General features: G+C 35.6%; 1 pseudogene across 1 annotated transcript; it reads left to right on the top strand.

The window, feature by feature from the left end:
* The first annotated feature begins 4,503 nt into the window (after positions 1 to 4,503).
* LOC143594089 (uncharacterized) lies at positions 4,504 to 8,193 on the top strand (annotated as a pseudogene). Its single transcript, XR_013146257.1, has 11 exons — positions 4,504 to 4,803; positions 4,896 to 5,030; positions 5,100 to 5,171; positions 5,693 to 5,806; positions 5,883 to 6,044; positions 6,132 to 6,362; positions 6,437 to 6,516; positions 6,609 to 6,695; positions 6,796 to 7,448; positions 7,538 to 7,636; positions 7,982 to 8,193. The product of XR_013146257.1 is annotated as an uncharacterized LOC143594089 (transcript).
* Positions 8,194 to 15,581: the final 7,388 nt, after the last annotated feature.

The raw sequence follows: 15,581 nt of genomic DNA, 5'->3' as shown, positions 1-15,581 counted from the left end.
TACTATCATGTATTTTAGTGACCTTTTACTTATAATATGTAATATCTTTTTTGGTTTGCCTATATATCCAAAACTAATCCAAGTATTCAGTTGTAATAAATTCAAGAAAGGAACTAAAGTTACGTAATCGAACAAACCACGGGTATGCAAATGATACTTAACTCAAAAAAGAAAATAAATAAAATAAATGAAATTACCAATTTACCCATAACTTAATGGACAAAATTGACGGGGTAAGAGAAAGTACTAAAATAATATGTATTTGAAATGCTAGGCATCCAGATACAATGAATTCAAAAACAGTTCTAAAGTTGCGTAATTGAACAAACTACATTATGAATATAGTACTTAACTCTTAACGAAATGGTTATTTATTTTTTATTTATTGTAGTGTAGAGAAGTAGCTCATCGTTCCATGGACTGTGAAACCGTGTCTAGCTAATTTATGCATCTTCTTAATTTTTTGTATTCTTTTAACGTAGTATTATGGCGTGTAACACATGCAATGAAAGCATTTTGCTCATCTTTTATACTGGCTGCAAAAAGGCGACTTTCCTATTAGTAGTAGTTAAAGTGGCACAGATTAGTTTGGGGCCAAGGCCTCCCTTGTTTCGGTTAGTGGTGTAAATCTATCATTTTTTCAGCGGAAAATCTTATACATGGTGTAAATTTACTCGTTTTCGACCGAAATTTTGATCCCCCCCCCCCCGGTTTTTCGCTCACTAGAGTAAATTTATGCTTTTTCGGTTGAAAAGCTTCATATATAGTGTAAATTACCCGTTTCTGGCCGAAATTTTGAGCCCGACCCCTCCGTTTTTCCGCTCGGTAGTGTAAATGTATCCTTTTTCGGCCGAAAATTTTTATACATAGTGTAAATTTACCCGTTTTCGAATGAAATTTTAAGTCCGGCCCTCCGTTTTTCCGCTCGGTAGTGTAAATATATCCCTTTTCGACCGAAAATTTTTATACGCCGTGTGAATTTACCCGTTTCCGACCGAAATTTTGAGCCCGCCCCCTTAAATTTATGAATTTTTTTTATACATATTGAGTCTGGCCTTTTCAACGTATATGCCCAAGTTTCGCCACCGATTAGTTAAACCACAATGTGAATGCGCTACTTGAGGATGAGCTAGTTAAAACTCTGTTACCTATAGAGGTGTGTGTGGTGCGGTTCGGTGCGGCTATTGACTAAAACCGAACCGAAAACCAAACCTTCGGTTTTATGATTTTTCAAAACTGTTCGGTTTCGGTTTTTCTGGTTTTCGTTTTTGGTTTTTGGGTTCGATTCTGTTTTGCTAATCGAGCCAAAACATTTTGGGCGAAAACAAAAACTTGACCCAAGATATTGAAATTGGGCATGATATTTTTTTTCTTTAAACTAATGATTAATAGAATATTGAATATTTGAGCTTCAAATATTAAAAGCTAAGAAAAAATACATTTAAAATGAAAAATCAAAATTTAAAGTACTAGTATTATTAGTTATTAACCATATGTAGCAACCAAATATATTTGTTATTAACCATATGTTAAAGCTAGACTAATGGTCGTCGGTAGATTTTGTTTTAATGTTAAGATATTATGGTTATTTCGGTTCGGTCTGGTTTTTCGGTTCTTAACAAAATACAAAACCGAACCAAAACCAATATTTTGTTTTTTGCTAAAGTTCAAAACCCAACCGTCGGTTTATAATTCGGTTTTATCGGTTTCGATTCGATTATTTCGGTTTTGTTCACACCCCTAGTTACCTATGTGACAACGACGTGAAGCTTTAACTAGTATTTGTTAGTTAAAACACAACACGAAGCCTAATACCTTATACGAAAACATATATATTCGATGATAAAAAGTTGAAAGTTGTCGACGTGCGCAATTCATAATGATAAGGTGGTCTTAGTGGCTAACTGCTATTGACTAATTGAGGAATAAAATAATTGCATTTGAAAGATGGTGGAAACTTCAGAAAACAGCAATGGAATACAGAAATATGCATGGTGCATTATTTTCTTCGATCTGATAATGACGACTAACGAAACACGTACGTAATTAAGAACTATCTTGATGCCCGCACGATGCAGCGAGGTACACGCTCAAACACAACATCGAACACATAAGCGGTGACCTCACTATAGTACGCACGTAGCCTGACTATAGTATGCATGTAATGTGGCGTCGGATGTATAACCATTCGTCGGTGAACGGGTAACTATAGTATACATGACCCAAGCCCACCAGACCCGTTGCGGCTCTAATTGCATTTTTAAATTTTAAAAAAGTATAACAATATCATACTCAAATTAAAGAGAATAAAATGTTCGTTTTTATGGTGTAATTTTTTTAAAAAAATATTAACATGTAAAAGAGTTATAGCCGTTAAAACTCCGTGGGGTTGTTGGTTTAGAATAAGGGGGTTATCATGTAACTATTTAATAAGTTAACAAAATTTACCCTTAAGTTTAAGGACCATTAATATAAGTATGCTTGAAAGTAAATTGTTAACCTTACATGATCATAGTATAGAATGCAAAGACTAAGACTTTCAAAATTAATTGCAATAGTGATTATATTTTAAGCAATAGTGATTCTACCTATAAATATAGATTTAAAGACCGGACGAATCTCCGACCAACAATATTTTCTATTGTTCCTTCAAATGCAAATTATTCATTTATAGCCCCACCATTATGCTCTTATCTATTATTATTATTATTATTATTATTATTATAAAGTTGTTCTAATATATAATTAGTTTCGGTGACATTAATCATATGATTGAATAAAATACCTTAATAGTAACTAAAAAGGTCGTGCAAAATGTTTCTTTTCTATGGTTTTGCTAAATTTACCATCTCCATCTTTATGTAAAATATGGGTCTATCATGTTATCTCCCTATTTTTACTAATATGAGGTACGTTCATACCATACCTTGATAATACATTAATATAACATGTATTTTAATACAGACCTTGATAATCACATAGCAATTAAGAGTGTTTACAGTTTGTTCTAAAACATTGAAACATATTAAATCAGATTGTTAGTAATGGTTCTATTTCAATTTTCATTGGGGTAGGGCTTCTTTAGCTAGGGGCGAGGGTTAGTATTTGAAGGCTTTTTAGTTTGATGAAGAACATAAAAGGTGAATCATTAAATTAGATGGATGTTGAAGATATAGTTTCATAGTTCCCCACTTTTTAAGAGTTCCCAAATGAACTCATCCATAGATCCATCGTTCTATTCAAATCAAGATAAAAACCCTACCCCAACTATCTTTCAATTTTTATGACACCATCTACAACCAGCCACCATCGCCGTTCAACCAGCCACCGCCTCTTCCACCGCCACCCCAGCACCAACCCGATCTGATACCACCAACTACCATAATCAGGCGCCGAATCAAGCATGACCGACAAACGTGACACCCTTGCATGTTTCGGACCAACATTCTCCAGGTTGGTTATGGTTATTGTGTTCATGACTGTTACGGTGGTTGTTTAATTGGACTTAGGATTTCATATTTTGGGTTATCGATGCATATTGTATTTGCAAATTGGAATTGCGAATCCATTTGCCAAATTGGAATTCCATTGGGATCAATTTTCTTTTTTAACTAGGGTTTTACCCGGTGCGTTGAGGCAGACAGGTTGGTAAACTCAAGGTTGTCGGTCCAGGTTGTTGAGGCGATAAGTCGGCGTGAATTCGATCGATTTCGGTGCCATGTGTTATGCACTAGTAGAAAATATACCTTTAATGACACGCCAATCATGACACACAGTAATTTTATGACGTATAAAAACCGCGTGTCACTAAATATTGTCATCTTTTATAAAAGTTTGAGGAAACGAAGGCACACATTTGTTTGTCAGTATTTTAGTGTCATAAAAGGTTTAAAAAAAACACGGGCTACACTTTGAGTGTATGTCATTTTTAAGTGTCACCTTCTAATTTTGGTTAAAAAAAAATAAAGTACAAACACCGTCTTTCATCTCATCAACCTCTCATTTCTAGGGCCCAATCTCACTTTACAATTTCTCATCATCTCTCTCGAATGACAGTAACCTAATTGCATATCTCTCATCATCGATCGCTCAATTAAGGCTCTGGATTTACAATTACGGCTGTGGATTTAAGGATTTGCTGCATCTAATTCACGATTACGGCTCTAATTGCTCATTGTTTACGGTATAATCTCTTACTTTTTGTGTTAAATTAGGGCATAAAGTGGCTAAACTGGTGCAATAATTGGTTAGGTTTAAGTTGCTTAATCTCTTGTTGTGTTAGTATATAAGTGTTAGGTGTACATCCTCTGTATTATAATAATCTGAATAGTGAACCTATTTTACCTTCACAATAATCATGCTTATTTCCTATGTACTTAATAATTAATTCATAAATAGTTAAGGTGTAGTTTTTGGTATTGAATTTGTTGTTAACTGTGTTGTTTATGGAATGGAGAAACATTCTTACTTATGGAATGGAAATCACTCATGGCTGTTGAGTAATATACTAATAGGGGTGAGCAAACTGATAAGACCGGACCGAACGGAGTGTTAACCGACCCGACCCGAAACCAAAAAATAGTTAAAATCCATAACCGAGATCAGATCCGTGTAATAAGTTTCGGTTTTAAATGCTTATTTTTCATTTACAGGGCAAAGCTATATGACTTGTCAGTCGCATTTTTACCAGGCATAGGTACACAAGAGGTTGATCTTTTATTTCTTGCGGTAGAACCTGCATTGAAGGACACTGAAAGTTCGATTCAAAAGAAGGCTTACAAAGTTCTCTCAGTAATCCTCGAGGTATTCTTTTTATGTAATAATTTTTTTTCTGTAAGTTTTGTTTTTATTCAACTTAAACCACTGATTTTTTTATTTATTTAAACCTTGTACAGCATGATGACAGTTTTATAGCAAGAAAGCTTGAAGAGTTGCTTAAGCTGATGTTTGAAGTGATGCATTCATGTCATTTTTCAGCCAAGCGACACAGGCTCGACTGTTTGTATTTTTTGATTGCACACGTCTCAAAGGTAACAACAGACAACACTCGCTTGATGCACAAACTAGAGACTAGATGTAATAAAAGTATTGTTTTGTAGGATAATTCAGAACAGATGAAACGTGAAATTGTTGCTTCTTTCTTGACTGAAATTGTACTTGGGCTTAAGGAGGTATTTACTACTTAAGTCATGCTGTCAAATTAACAAAGCTTTGTTTTACATTTTGAATGAAAACGACACGAAAACACAACACGAATCTAGCATGAAATTTACGGGTTTGGGTTGACTCGTTTAACCCATTTACTTTTTTTTTACATGTGTTCTATGTAATAAATTTAATTGGTGTGGGTATCTTATGCTAAAATTTACAACAAAAAGGGAAGTTAGACATAAGATTTTAAAATGAAAATTTAATTATTTTATATTAGTTTGTATTTTTTTTTGTTGTAAAGTTATAAAATTAAAGTATTAGTATGTGAAAAGGGGGGGGGGGGGGGGGGTTAAACGGGTCATGTTCAGGTCAACCCATGATTATGCGTTTTGTATTCGTGTTCACGTGTCTTGACACGGTTTCCGAGTTTAGGTCGTGTTCGGGGCTGTGTCAAATTTTCGGGTGGATCCATCAACTCACGAACACGACTCGTTTAACATTCCCACTTGTTCATATATCTGAATCTATGATTTGCATGCAGTCTAACAAGAAAACGAGAAACAGAGCATATGAAATTATTGTTCAAATTGGCCATGCCTGCGCGGATGAAGACAAGGGTGGAAACAAGGAGAACTTATATAACTTTTTCAACATGGTATAGAAAAAACATTTTGGGCTGCTTTTATTATCATTGATAAGACAATCAATAATATTCATTTTTGTTGGTGTAGGTGGCTGGTGGCCTTGCTGGGGAGACACCTCACATGATTAGTGCAGCAGTTTAGGGCATTGCTCGTTTGACATACGAGTTCAACGATCTTTTATCAAACGCTTTCATTGTTCTTCCGTCAACGTTTCTCCTTCTTCAAAGAAAGAGCAGAGAAATAAATAAAGTATCCATTGAACCGATATATATATATTTATAAATATTTGTGTAGCATTTGCTATTTTATAATGTTTTTAATTCTTTATTGCTGCAGGCCAGTTTAGGTTTTCTAAAGGTGTTGGTTGCCAAGTCACAAGCTGAAGGATTGCAAAGTCATATGGGGAGCATGGTGGACGCGCTGCTGAGCTGGCAAAGTAGCAGCAAGAATCATTTCAAAGCATAGGTGAAGCAGCTCCTCGAAATGCTTTTGAAAAAGTGCGGTCTTGATGCTGTTAAGGAAGTGATGCCCGAAGAGCATATGAAGCTGCTCACAAATATAAGAAAGGTTTGTTGTGTTGTCGACCGATCAATCTATTCGTCTATCGAATTATGTCTAACTAAACAATATCGTTACTGCAGATAAACGAACGGAAAGAGCGAAAACATTCTGCCAACACCGAGGAAACTAAGTCTCGTTTAACAAAAGCAACCACGTCAAGGTTCGGTCACACATCATTGTTAGTTAGAATTCGATAATTTAAGTGTGAATTAAGTTGCATATATATATTTTTTTTCCCCACTGGTTGAGCAGATGGAATCATACAAAAATATTCTCTGATTTTGGTGATGACGAAACCGAAGATATTGGCCCACATAGCTCCAAAAAGTTATCAACCAAGTTTGTTTTTATGACTCAAATATTTATACTAAAGTAGAGAAATAAATATATATATATAAATAAATAATAAAGTATTTTTATTTTAATAATTATAATTCAGGTCCAAAAGAGCAAGGAAGAGGTTGGCAGAAGACGGTTATGAAGAGTTAGAAGACGAGCCACTCGACTTGCTTGACAGTGAAAGGACAAGATCGTCCATAAGATCCGGTGACAGTCTGAAAAGGAAGCTGCAGTCTGATGATGAGCCGGTGATAGATGCAGACAGAAGGCTAACAATATCCGCCGAAGACGACACACGTTTCAAGAAAGAGATCACCGAGTCTGAAGCTGATGAGAGGAGTGTGGCGTCTCGAAAAACAGAAAAACGAAGGAAAACGGTTGCTTAACCGAAAGGACAATGACATCATCTTGATCCCCTACAATCCCGGGTCTAATTATCAAAACCATCCAAATCGAAATCCAAGTTTTACTAGTTCTATTATTTGTTTGACTAAATTTGGTTTTTGTTTTTTTAGAAATCATTGGGTGCTGGGCGTACTACACATGAAAACAATGACTTGCTATTACCCTGATTCTCTAAGGCCGAGAACTGTTAATTTGCAGTTGCAGCAATTTATCGATGGGTATGTTATACAAATTATGGAAACATTATGTTTTAGTATTTGATATATTTCTTAACATTTTTGTAGTGCCATGAACTTGTACGGTACACAAAGTGGATCGAAGGTAAAACTCAATTGGGTCAACGCTAGGGTGAGCATTTAATTCCTTATTGAAATAGTAGTTTTAACCTCATTATATGAATCTATGTTACGATGACTATTTGTTATATATTTATGTAGTGTCCATGTCAGCCGGGAAGCACTGAATGTGGCTACTTAATGTTAAAGTTCATGAAAGAGATAGTTGATGAAGGAATTGAAATACTGGTCAATGACAATGTAAGTATAGCAGCTTTAGTAAATTTATGACAGTAGGTTTAAGTTATAGTGTTAAGGTTGACTTTTTATAGTCAAGCTGATGATTAATGCTGATCAAAATGTGACATTTAGTTAGGAACTTTTTTCCCTAAACCTAAATAAATAAGTCTTCATAACCATTTAGGAACTTAGGATATGAAGTTATTATGTTATGTGATTAATAAAAGTTAGTATTTCTGATGTACAGTTGTCGTATTGTATATGCTAGATCAGGTTATCAAGTTGCTTAGTGGAATATCTGATTGACCACTTTTTTTGACAAATCATTTGAACTTTAGGTTTAACTAATCTAATTTTTTTCTTTAGTTGGGGGAGGGACTAATGAATACACAAATGCTGATATTGATGGAATTCGTGAAGAATGGTCGACTTTAGTGGCATCATTTATTTACCAGTGAATGTTCGTATCGATGCTAATGAAATGTTAAACTTTGAAATATCGTGAAGAATGGTCGACTTTTGAATGTTTGTTAGTATGTTGAAATGGATTATTTTGCTATATATGAATTTTAGTTTTATTATGAGATGCTAATTGTTAAATAATGTTGAAATTATAAATCTGTCAAAAAAATTCTTTTTTATAATACTTAAAACCATGACTCGCAAACGCGTGTCAGAAAAAGATGTTAATAATGTTTGTCATAAAAAGATGACACACAAATTTGCGTCATTTTTACTTTATGATATGGCCTTTCTTGACATGTGATATCGTGTCATCTACCCCTTTAATGACGTGCATAGTGCGTCATTAAAGAACTATTTTCTAGTAGTGATGATATCCTAACTAAAAACCAAAAATAAAACAAAAAAAAATATAAAAATTGAGGTGCAAAAATGGGTGGCGTTGGTCGGTAAAATTCGGACATTGGGAAGACCCGAGCGTTGTTGATCTCGGGCGTTGAGATGATGATGTACGCAATAAAACAAAAAAAACACTAGCATTCGGTTGATTTTCGTTACAGTACTGGATTTAAAACAAAATGCGGTGAGTCTACGTGAATTCGGTTGGTTTCCGTCACATTGGTCGGGATACTGGAACTAAGAAAACAAACTTGGAATTCATTTAGTTTCGTTACGTTACCAGATTGAAAAAAACAGATAATATAAAATTTGAGGTAGAGGAATGGGGTGTTGTCCGTCGGTAAATTTGGGTGTTGGTAAACACGAGTGTTGTCGACCCCAGACATTGAGGTGATGAGTCTAGGCGGAATCAATCAGTGTCCATTACGTTTGTTACGGTACTGAATTCAATCAAACAAAAAACCACAAAACTGACGTTTGGTCGACTTCTGTTATTTCGTTACGATCCTAGAACTAAAAAAACAAGAAATTGAAACAAAAAACAAAATTCAAAATGCAATTGAGAAGATGGTGTAGCCAAGCGGCCCAATCAGGGTTTAGCGGCACCGAAGTTATCAGATGTTTTATATAATTAAACGACGTTTGTTTAATTGGTAAAAATCAGGTGTCGGTTAAACCCAAGCGTTGTCGGCTTCGCGTGTTTTGGCAGTGAGTTGACACCAATTCAGTCGGTTTCGTTTATGCTCGATATGGTAGTGAAACTAAAATATACTAGTTGGTTTCAGTTATATTCGATGCGTTACCAAAACTAAAACATAAAAAAAATTAATGTGGCCAATGGTTGGGCGCCACATGGCCAATCGGTGCTATTGCGACACCATAACTCCTAATTGTTATATACGAGTGTTTTACCTGGTGCGTTGAGGCCGGGACAAGTTGGTAAAACCTGGGTGATGATAAACTCAAGCGTCGTCGGTCACTGGCATTGAGGCGGTGAGTCAACGCGAATTCGATTGGTTTTCATTATATGTGTTATGATACCGGTATAAAAAAACTAAAAATCTAGGTGCACCAATGGGATAGCGTCGGTCGGTAAAAATTGAGTGTTGGAAATACCGGAGGGTTGTCGATACCGGTCGTTGAGGAGGTGAGTTTACGCAAATTCGTTCAGTTTCCGTTACGTTCGTTATGATACCGGAAATAATGTTCATTACAGTATCGGAATTAAAACAAAATGCGGTGAGTCTGCTCGAATTCGGTTGGTTTCCGTCACGTAAGATACCATAACAAAAAAACAAAAACAAAACAAAACGAAATTTATATTCGGTCGGTTTTCGTTACAGTACATTACTTAAAAAAACAAAGACAAAAACAAGATAATGTGGACCAAACAAAAGACAAAAGGAAAAAAAAGAAGCAATTTACACACGAACCCACCAAAATAACAACACCACTAAAAGATAATAAATCACAGTCTGCAGAGCAAAGGGGTCGAACTAGTGTAAGTCCCCGGTACCGGTTCCTCACGTTTGGACGTTGGATTTACTCATTTACGTAGTTTTAGTCGTCAGATTTAATAAAAACATTCGCGGAAAATAAAAACTTTCATAAAACATTTCATAACAATCCAAAACTAATCTTAAACAAACAACTTTTCTTTCAAAATGTAAGTGAGTAAACATAAAACGTCTTGAGTTTTCCGATGCCAACCTCTTATTCAATGTCACGTCTTCTCCACAAGCGAGCTGCCTCATTCTACTCACCTGCGTGCATATTAAAAGTTAGCTACGCTGAGTGAGTTCTAGTTAAACACATAATGTACAATATATACATACTTACATACTTTCATTCATACTTTTATCTTATTCTTACTTACCTTCATTTCTTACGTTATAAAGAGCATTACGCCCTACTTTCCTCGAGTATTATTAGGGCTCGGTCCCTCCTTCCTCGAGTATTATTAGGGCTCGGTCCCTCCTTCCTCGAGTATTATTAGGGCTCAGTCCCTCCTTCCTCGAGTATTATTAGGGCTCGGTCCCTCCTTCCTTGAGTATTATTAGCGCTCGGTCCCTCATTTCTCGAGTATTATTAGGGCTCGTTCCCTCTTTCCTCGAATATTAGTATGGTTTGATTCCTTCTTCGTTACCATACAACCATACATCATTTTCATTCATTCATATATCATACATATTATATCATCATTTAACATAACATTACAACTTGACAATACGTGCAATATCCGAAGATCGTTCAGGTACTAACAAGCAATCATTCATACTTTTCACATAATCACGTAAGGCATACATTTATCACTTAGGATAAATGTATTAACAAACACATCGAGTATGCACACAGCCCCGAAAAACATAACAAGGAAGTGGCGCTAGAAACTCATCTGGATCCTGTTTCTTTCTCCGTTTATCGTAATTCCCTTCTTTAATTGTGCCCTGCTAACTGTATATAGGGTGCACGTATTAAAACTTGTCCTATTTGTGTTTCTGTCACAATGACTAAGTCTGGTGTAACTGTTGGCCTTGTTTAGATTACATTTACTTATTATATTTTCTTACAAACCCTATTATAAGGTTTTTAATTATTTTATTATTATTTTCCCTTTCATAGAGTATTTTATTTATCAACTCCTAAGGTATAAGTCTTTTGATTATTTTAATATTTTTAATTTCTATTTCAGTCTTTTCTTTATTGAGTTTCGGTCATGTGTTTATAAGTTTATTCATATTTAGACGTATGTGTGTATGTGTAGGACACACGGGTTATCCCATACTTGTGGACCTCCAAGTGTAATCTTAGATGTATACTTAAGCGAGTATTTCTTTATACATACACGTATTCTCGGGTTCTCAGCGAGATCGATTACAAAGTAATCGGATAACTTCGTAATATAATCGAGTAGCTGCCCAAAGTAAGCGAACTATAAGTGATTGGGTGTAAGGAGTGTAATAGGACTCGGGCTTGTAATCAGGCCTGGCTAGAAATTGAGCCGTGTATTGATAATAAATAAAAAAAATATAAGGCCCAACCTCCTTATCTTAACCATCAGGTCAACCTTCCTTCTTCTTCATTCATTTTCTTTTTTTTTTCTTACTGCAACTCCAAGTGAACGAGTGTAAGTATGCGAACAGAGAAATCGAGTCTACGGTTTGAATCAAAGTAATCGAATTTGTGATCGGGTTCTATTGTAAACGAATCCATCATGTAATAGATCCTTTGTAAACAAGTCATCACATGTAGTCTATGGCAGATTGTAATCGATTAACTTGTATGCGAGTTAACAAAGTGAGTTCAGTTGTATGCGAGTTACAAAGTGAGCGAGTTTATATGTAATCGAACTAACAGGTTGTAGTTGATTGTAACATGTAATCGAGTCCTATGTATACGACCATTGATGTAAGCGAACATAATGTAATCGAACTCATTGACTGTAAGCGACCATTCAGTTGTATGCGAGTACCTCTATGTAATCGGGTACCCATGTAAGCGAACATGGGTTGTAATTGATCTAATATATAATTGATTATAGGCAATGCACTCGCTTACAATCATTGTAATCGAGCTGTATGTAACCGGATCTAATTTATGATCGAGCTCATTGTAGGCGAATGATCTGAAAGCAAACATCACTTGTAATCGAGTTTGCTTGTAAACGAACCCAATGTAACCGAGCTTTCAATGTGATCGACTGATAGCAGCTCAAAAGTAATATGGTATTAGTGAGGTGATCGGGTTTCAGGTGTAAACGACGAGCCTGTGTATGCGAGTTCACAATGCCATCAACCTCAGCTTGCAAGCGACTATAACCTGTGTGCGTGAGTTAAGTTCCGGTAAACGAACTTAACTATAATCAATGGGCTGCACATGTACTCACGCCACCCGTAGCCCCCTTTTTGGTCTTTTTACACCATTAACGCACCCTTCTTTCCTATAAGCCCTTGTTATGGTTCGGTATCCGCCCGCAATGCTTTATTAACCATGCATCGCTCATATTTTGACCCGAGAGCATGTAAAGTTTGAACCTTTTAAAAAAAAGTTTAACTAGATCTAGGATTCATTTAGACGAGTCTTTCATGGTTATAAGTTCGTGAAGTTCATTTTAACTCCAAGTTTACAAATTTATGTCTCTTTTAGATTCGTTTATATCCGATCTATTCCCGGTTTAAGTTTCAAGGCCAAACGTTCATTAAAACATAAACTTTAAGTTCAAGAACGTACCTTTACATATTCGTTTTGCTTGGTTATGAACTTTAAATCTTGGATCCATCTTATATATAGAAGATCTAATAATATTTGGCTTGATTTTGATCTTGGATCTCTTTTCTCTCTCACGTTTATATATAGTAATGGATGTGTGTGTGTGTTCTTGAGTGTGTGTAGAGATTATGGAGGATGGAAATGAGGAGTTAGGGTTTTAGGATGGTTTAAGAGGATATTTGTATCCCTTAAAGACCATGGACCTAAGGCCCATGATCTTTTCTTTATTTAATATTAATTAATTATCATCACATGACAACTTAACACGGCTTTCTTTATTAAATATTAAAATAATTAGGATGTTACAAGTCTTCCCTCCATAAAGAGGTTTCGTCCCCGAAACCTAACTATTACTTAAACATATTAGGGTAAAACTTGCGCATCTCATCCTCCGCTTCCCTAGTGGCATCTGATACCTTGCGATGCTTCCATATCACCTTCACCAAGGGTATAACCTTGTGACGAAGTTGCTTCTCTTTGCGATCAACAATATCTATCGGTTGCTCAATGTAGTTCAACTGTTCATCAACCTCGATGTCCAACAATGGCACGTGAGACGTGTCATCAGCTAGACATTTTCTCAGATGAGAAACATGGAAGGTTGAATGAATTCCTTCTAACTCATCGGGCAAATCCACCTTATAAGCTTGTTCTCCCACACGATCTAAGATCTTAAACGGTCCAATGTACCTTAGACTCAACTTTCCTTTCTTCCTAAAACGGATAATCCCTTTCCAAGGCGAGACGTTAAGCATCACATTGTCACCAACATTATACTCAATCGGTCATCGTCGTTTATCAGCATACGACTTCTGTCTGTCTTGAGCGGCTTTCATTCTTGCCTTAATCTGATCGAACTTTGAAGATGTTTCTTGAACAACCTCTAGGCTTCCCCTTTCTCTCTGACCAATCTCACCCCAACACACCGGGGTTCTACATCGTCTACCATAAAGCATCTCAAACGGTGGCATACCAATACTTGAATGGTAACTGTTGTTATAGGATAACTCTGCTAGATGCAGATGATCATCCCAATTTCCACCAAAGTCTAAAACACAAGCACGTAGCATATCCTTAAGGGTTTGAATCGTCCTTTCGGATTGTCCATCTGTTTGAGGATGATACGTCGTACTGAGGTTTAACCTCGTTCCCATAGCTTCATGAAACTTTTTCCAAAACCTCAAAGTAAACCGAGTATCTCTATCTGACACGATCGATAACGGTACTCCGTGCTTAGCCACAACCTCTTTAATGAACAAGCTTGCTAACGTTTCTGACGAGATAGCCTCTCGTATAGTCAGAAAGTGAGCACTATTGGTCAAACGGTTCACAATCACCCAGATGGTATCATGTTGCTTAGTTGTACGAGGTAGCTTAGTTATGAAATCCATGGTGATGTGTTCCCATTTCTATTCAGGTATTTCAAGCGGTTGCATTTTTCCATAAGGCTTCTGATGCTCTGCTTTGACTTGTAAATAAGTTAAGCACTTACTAACATAATCCACTACATTGTTTTTCATTCCTGGCCACAAGTAGTCCCTTTTCAAATCTTGATACATCTTTGTAGCTCTAGGATGAATCGAGTATCTTGACTTATAAGCTTAATCTAAGATTCGACTTCTAAGATCACCATGGCGTGGGATCCACATACGGTCAAACCTAGTCTTAACACCATGATTGTTTTCCATCAACTCATCTTGCTGGCCGTAATATAGCAAAACATAAGATTCGACCTCTAAGACCACAACCATTCCACCAAAAGCATATTTATTAATTATTACTATCATATGAAATTAATAGGTAATATAGCAAAACATAAAAACTCTTTATTGTGGCACCAAACTTCTTAAATATATCACAAAAATTTCTTAAATATACTAATTAGATAATAGTAATAGTAATTACTTAATTATTTTCGTGTTATGTGTAGAAGTATGAGTCTGACGTATGAACGACGAAGAGGTACTTGCCGTGTAACTAGAGTAAATTGGATGAAAAAAAATATAATGGAGATTTGAGGTCCCCCGTTCGTTGTATAAAGTAAAAAACTAATGATGTAGGTACAACGTTGTTTATTGTTTTTAATTTGAATTACCTAATTAATAATTGTTATTTTAGTAAATTAACATTGCATTATTGTTTTTTCATGTCATCCTTCTCAAAAGGTATTTATTTTTACTAGCGTGTTGTTCAACAAAAAAGTTTCACCAGTATGTTTTATTTATTTGTTGCGTCAACTTATCCGGGACCTTTATAAGTGTTCGTGGAAAGTGTCATGATGATAAGGATGAGAATGAAGAATGGATTTTGTATGGATCGTAGACACATTGGTCTTTTTAGTCAACGATTCATTGTGTTTTAGTTCATGTTGGAAGACGAGTCCAAGCGAACACAATTTGTAGATACTAATGGTTTTTATGGTATTGGTTAGACAAATTAAAGTTTAGTTCGCTAAATTATGCTATCATGTTTTAGTTTATTATGTTATTGGAATGGATCATGGTGTTTTAGTATGCACCTTTTGAGCTTTATGAATAGTTTGTGTATTTTTTTAAGAATTAATTGCATGGTTGGTCTATGTGATTTGCATATGTTGCACGCTTGATCCTTAACGTTTAATAATTACAAACTATATAGCAATAGTTATAAACTTATTACTAAAGTGTTCCAGATGTATTAATTTTATAACTGTGGTAGTCCTTAACATTGTAACGTCGTTAAAATTTCAATTAAGTCAACAACAACAACAACAATGGGCCCCACCCCACCTTTCTTCCCTACTTATATTATTATTAGACAGAATAGCAAAAGCCGTCCTTTATTAATGATCATTTTT

Source organism: Bidens hawaiensis, unplaced genomic scaffold (genome assembly GCF_021521415.1).
Source record: "Bidens hawaiensis isolate Kalapana, Puna unplaced genomic scaffold, B.hawaiensis_p1.1 tig00043069_1, whole genome shotgun sequence".
Taxonomy (NCBI): domain Eukaryota; kingdom Viridiplantae; phylum Streptophyta; class Magnoliopsida; order Asterales; family Asteraceae; genus Bidens; species Bidens hawaiensis.
Note: the sequence above shows the minus strand (reverse complement) of the source record. Positions and strands in the feature narration are given on the sequence as shown.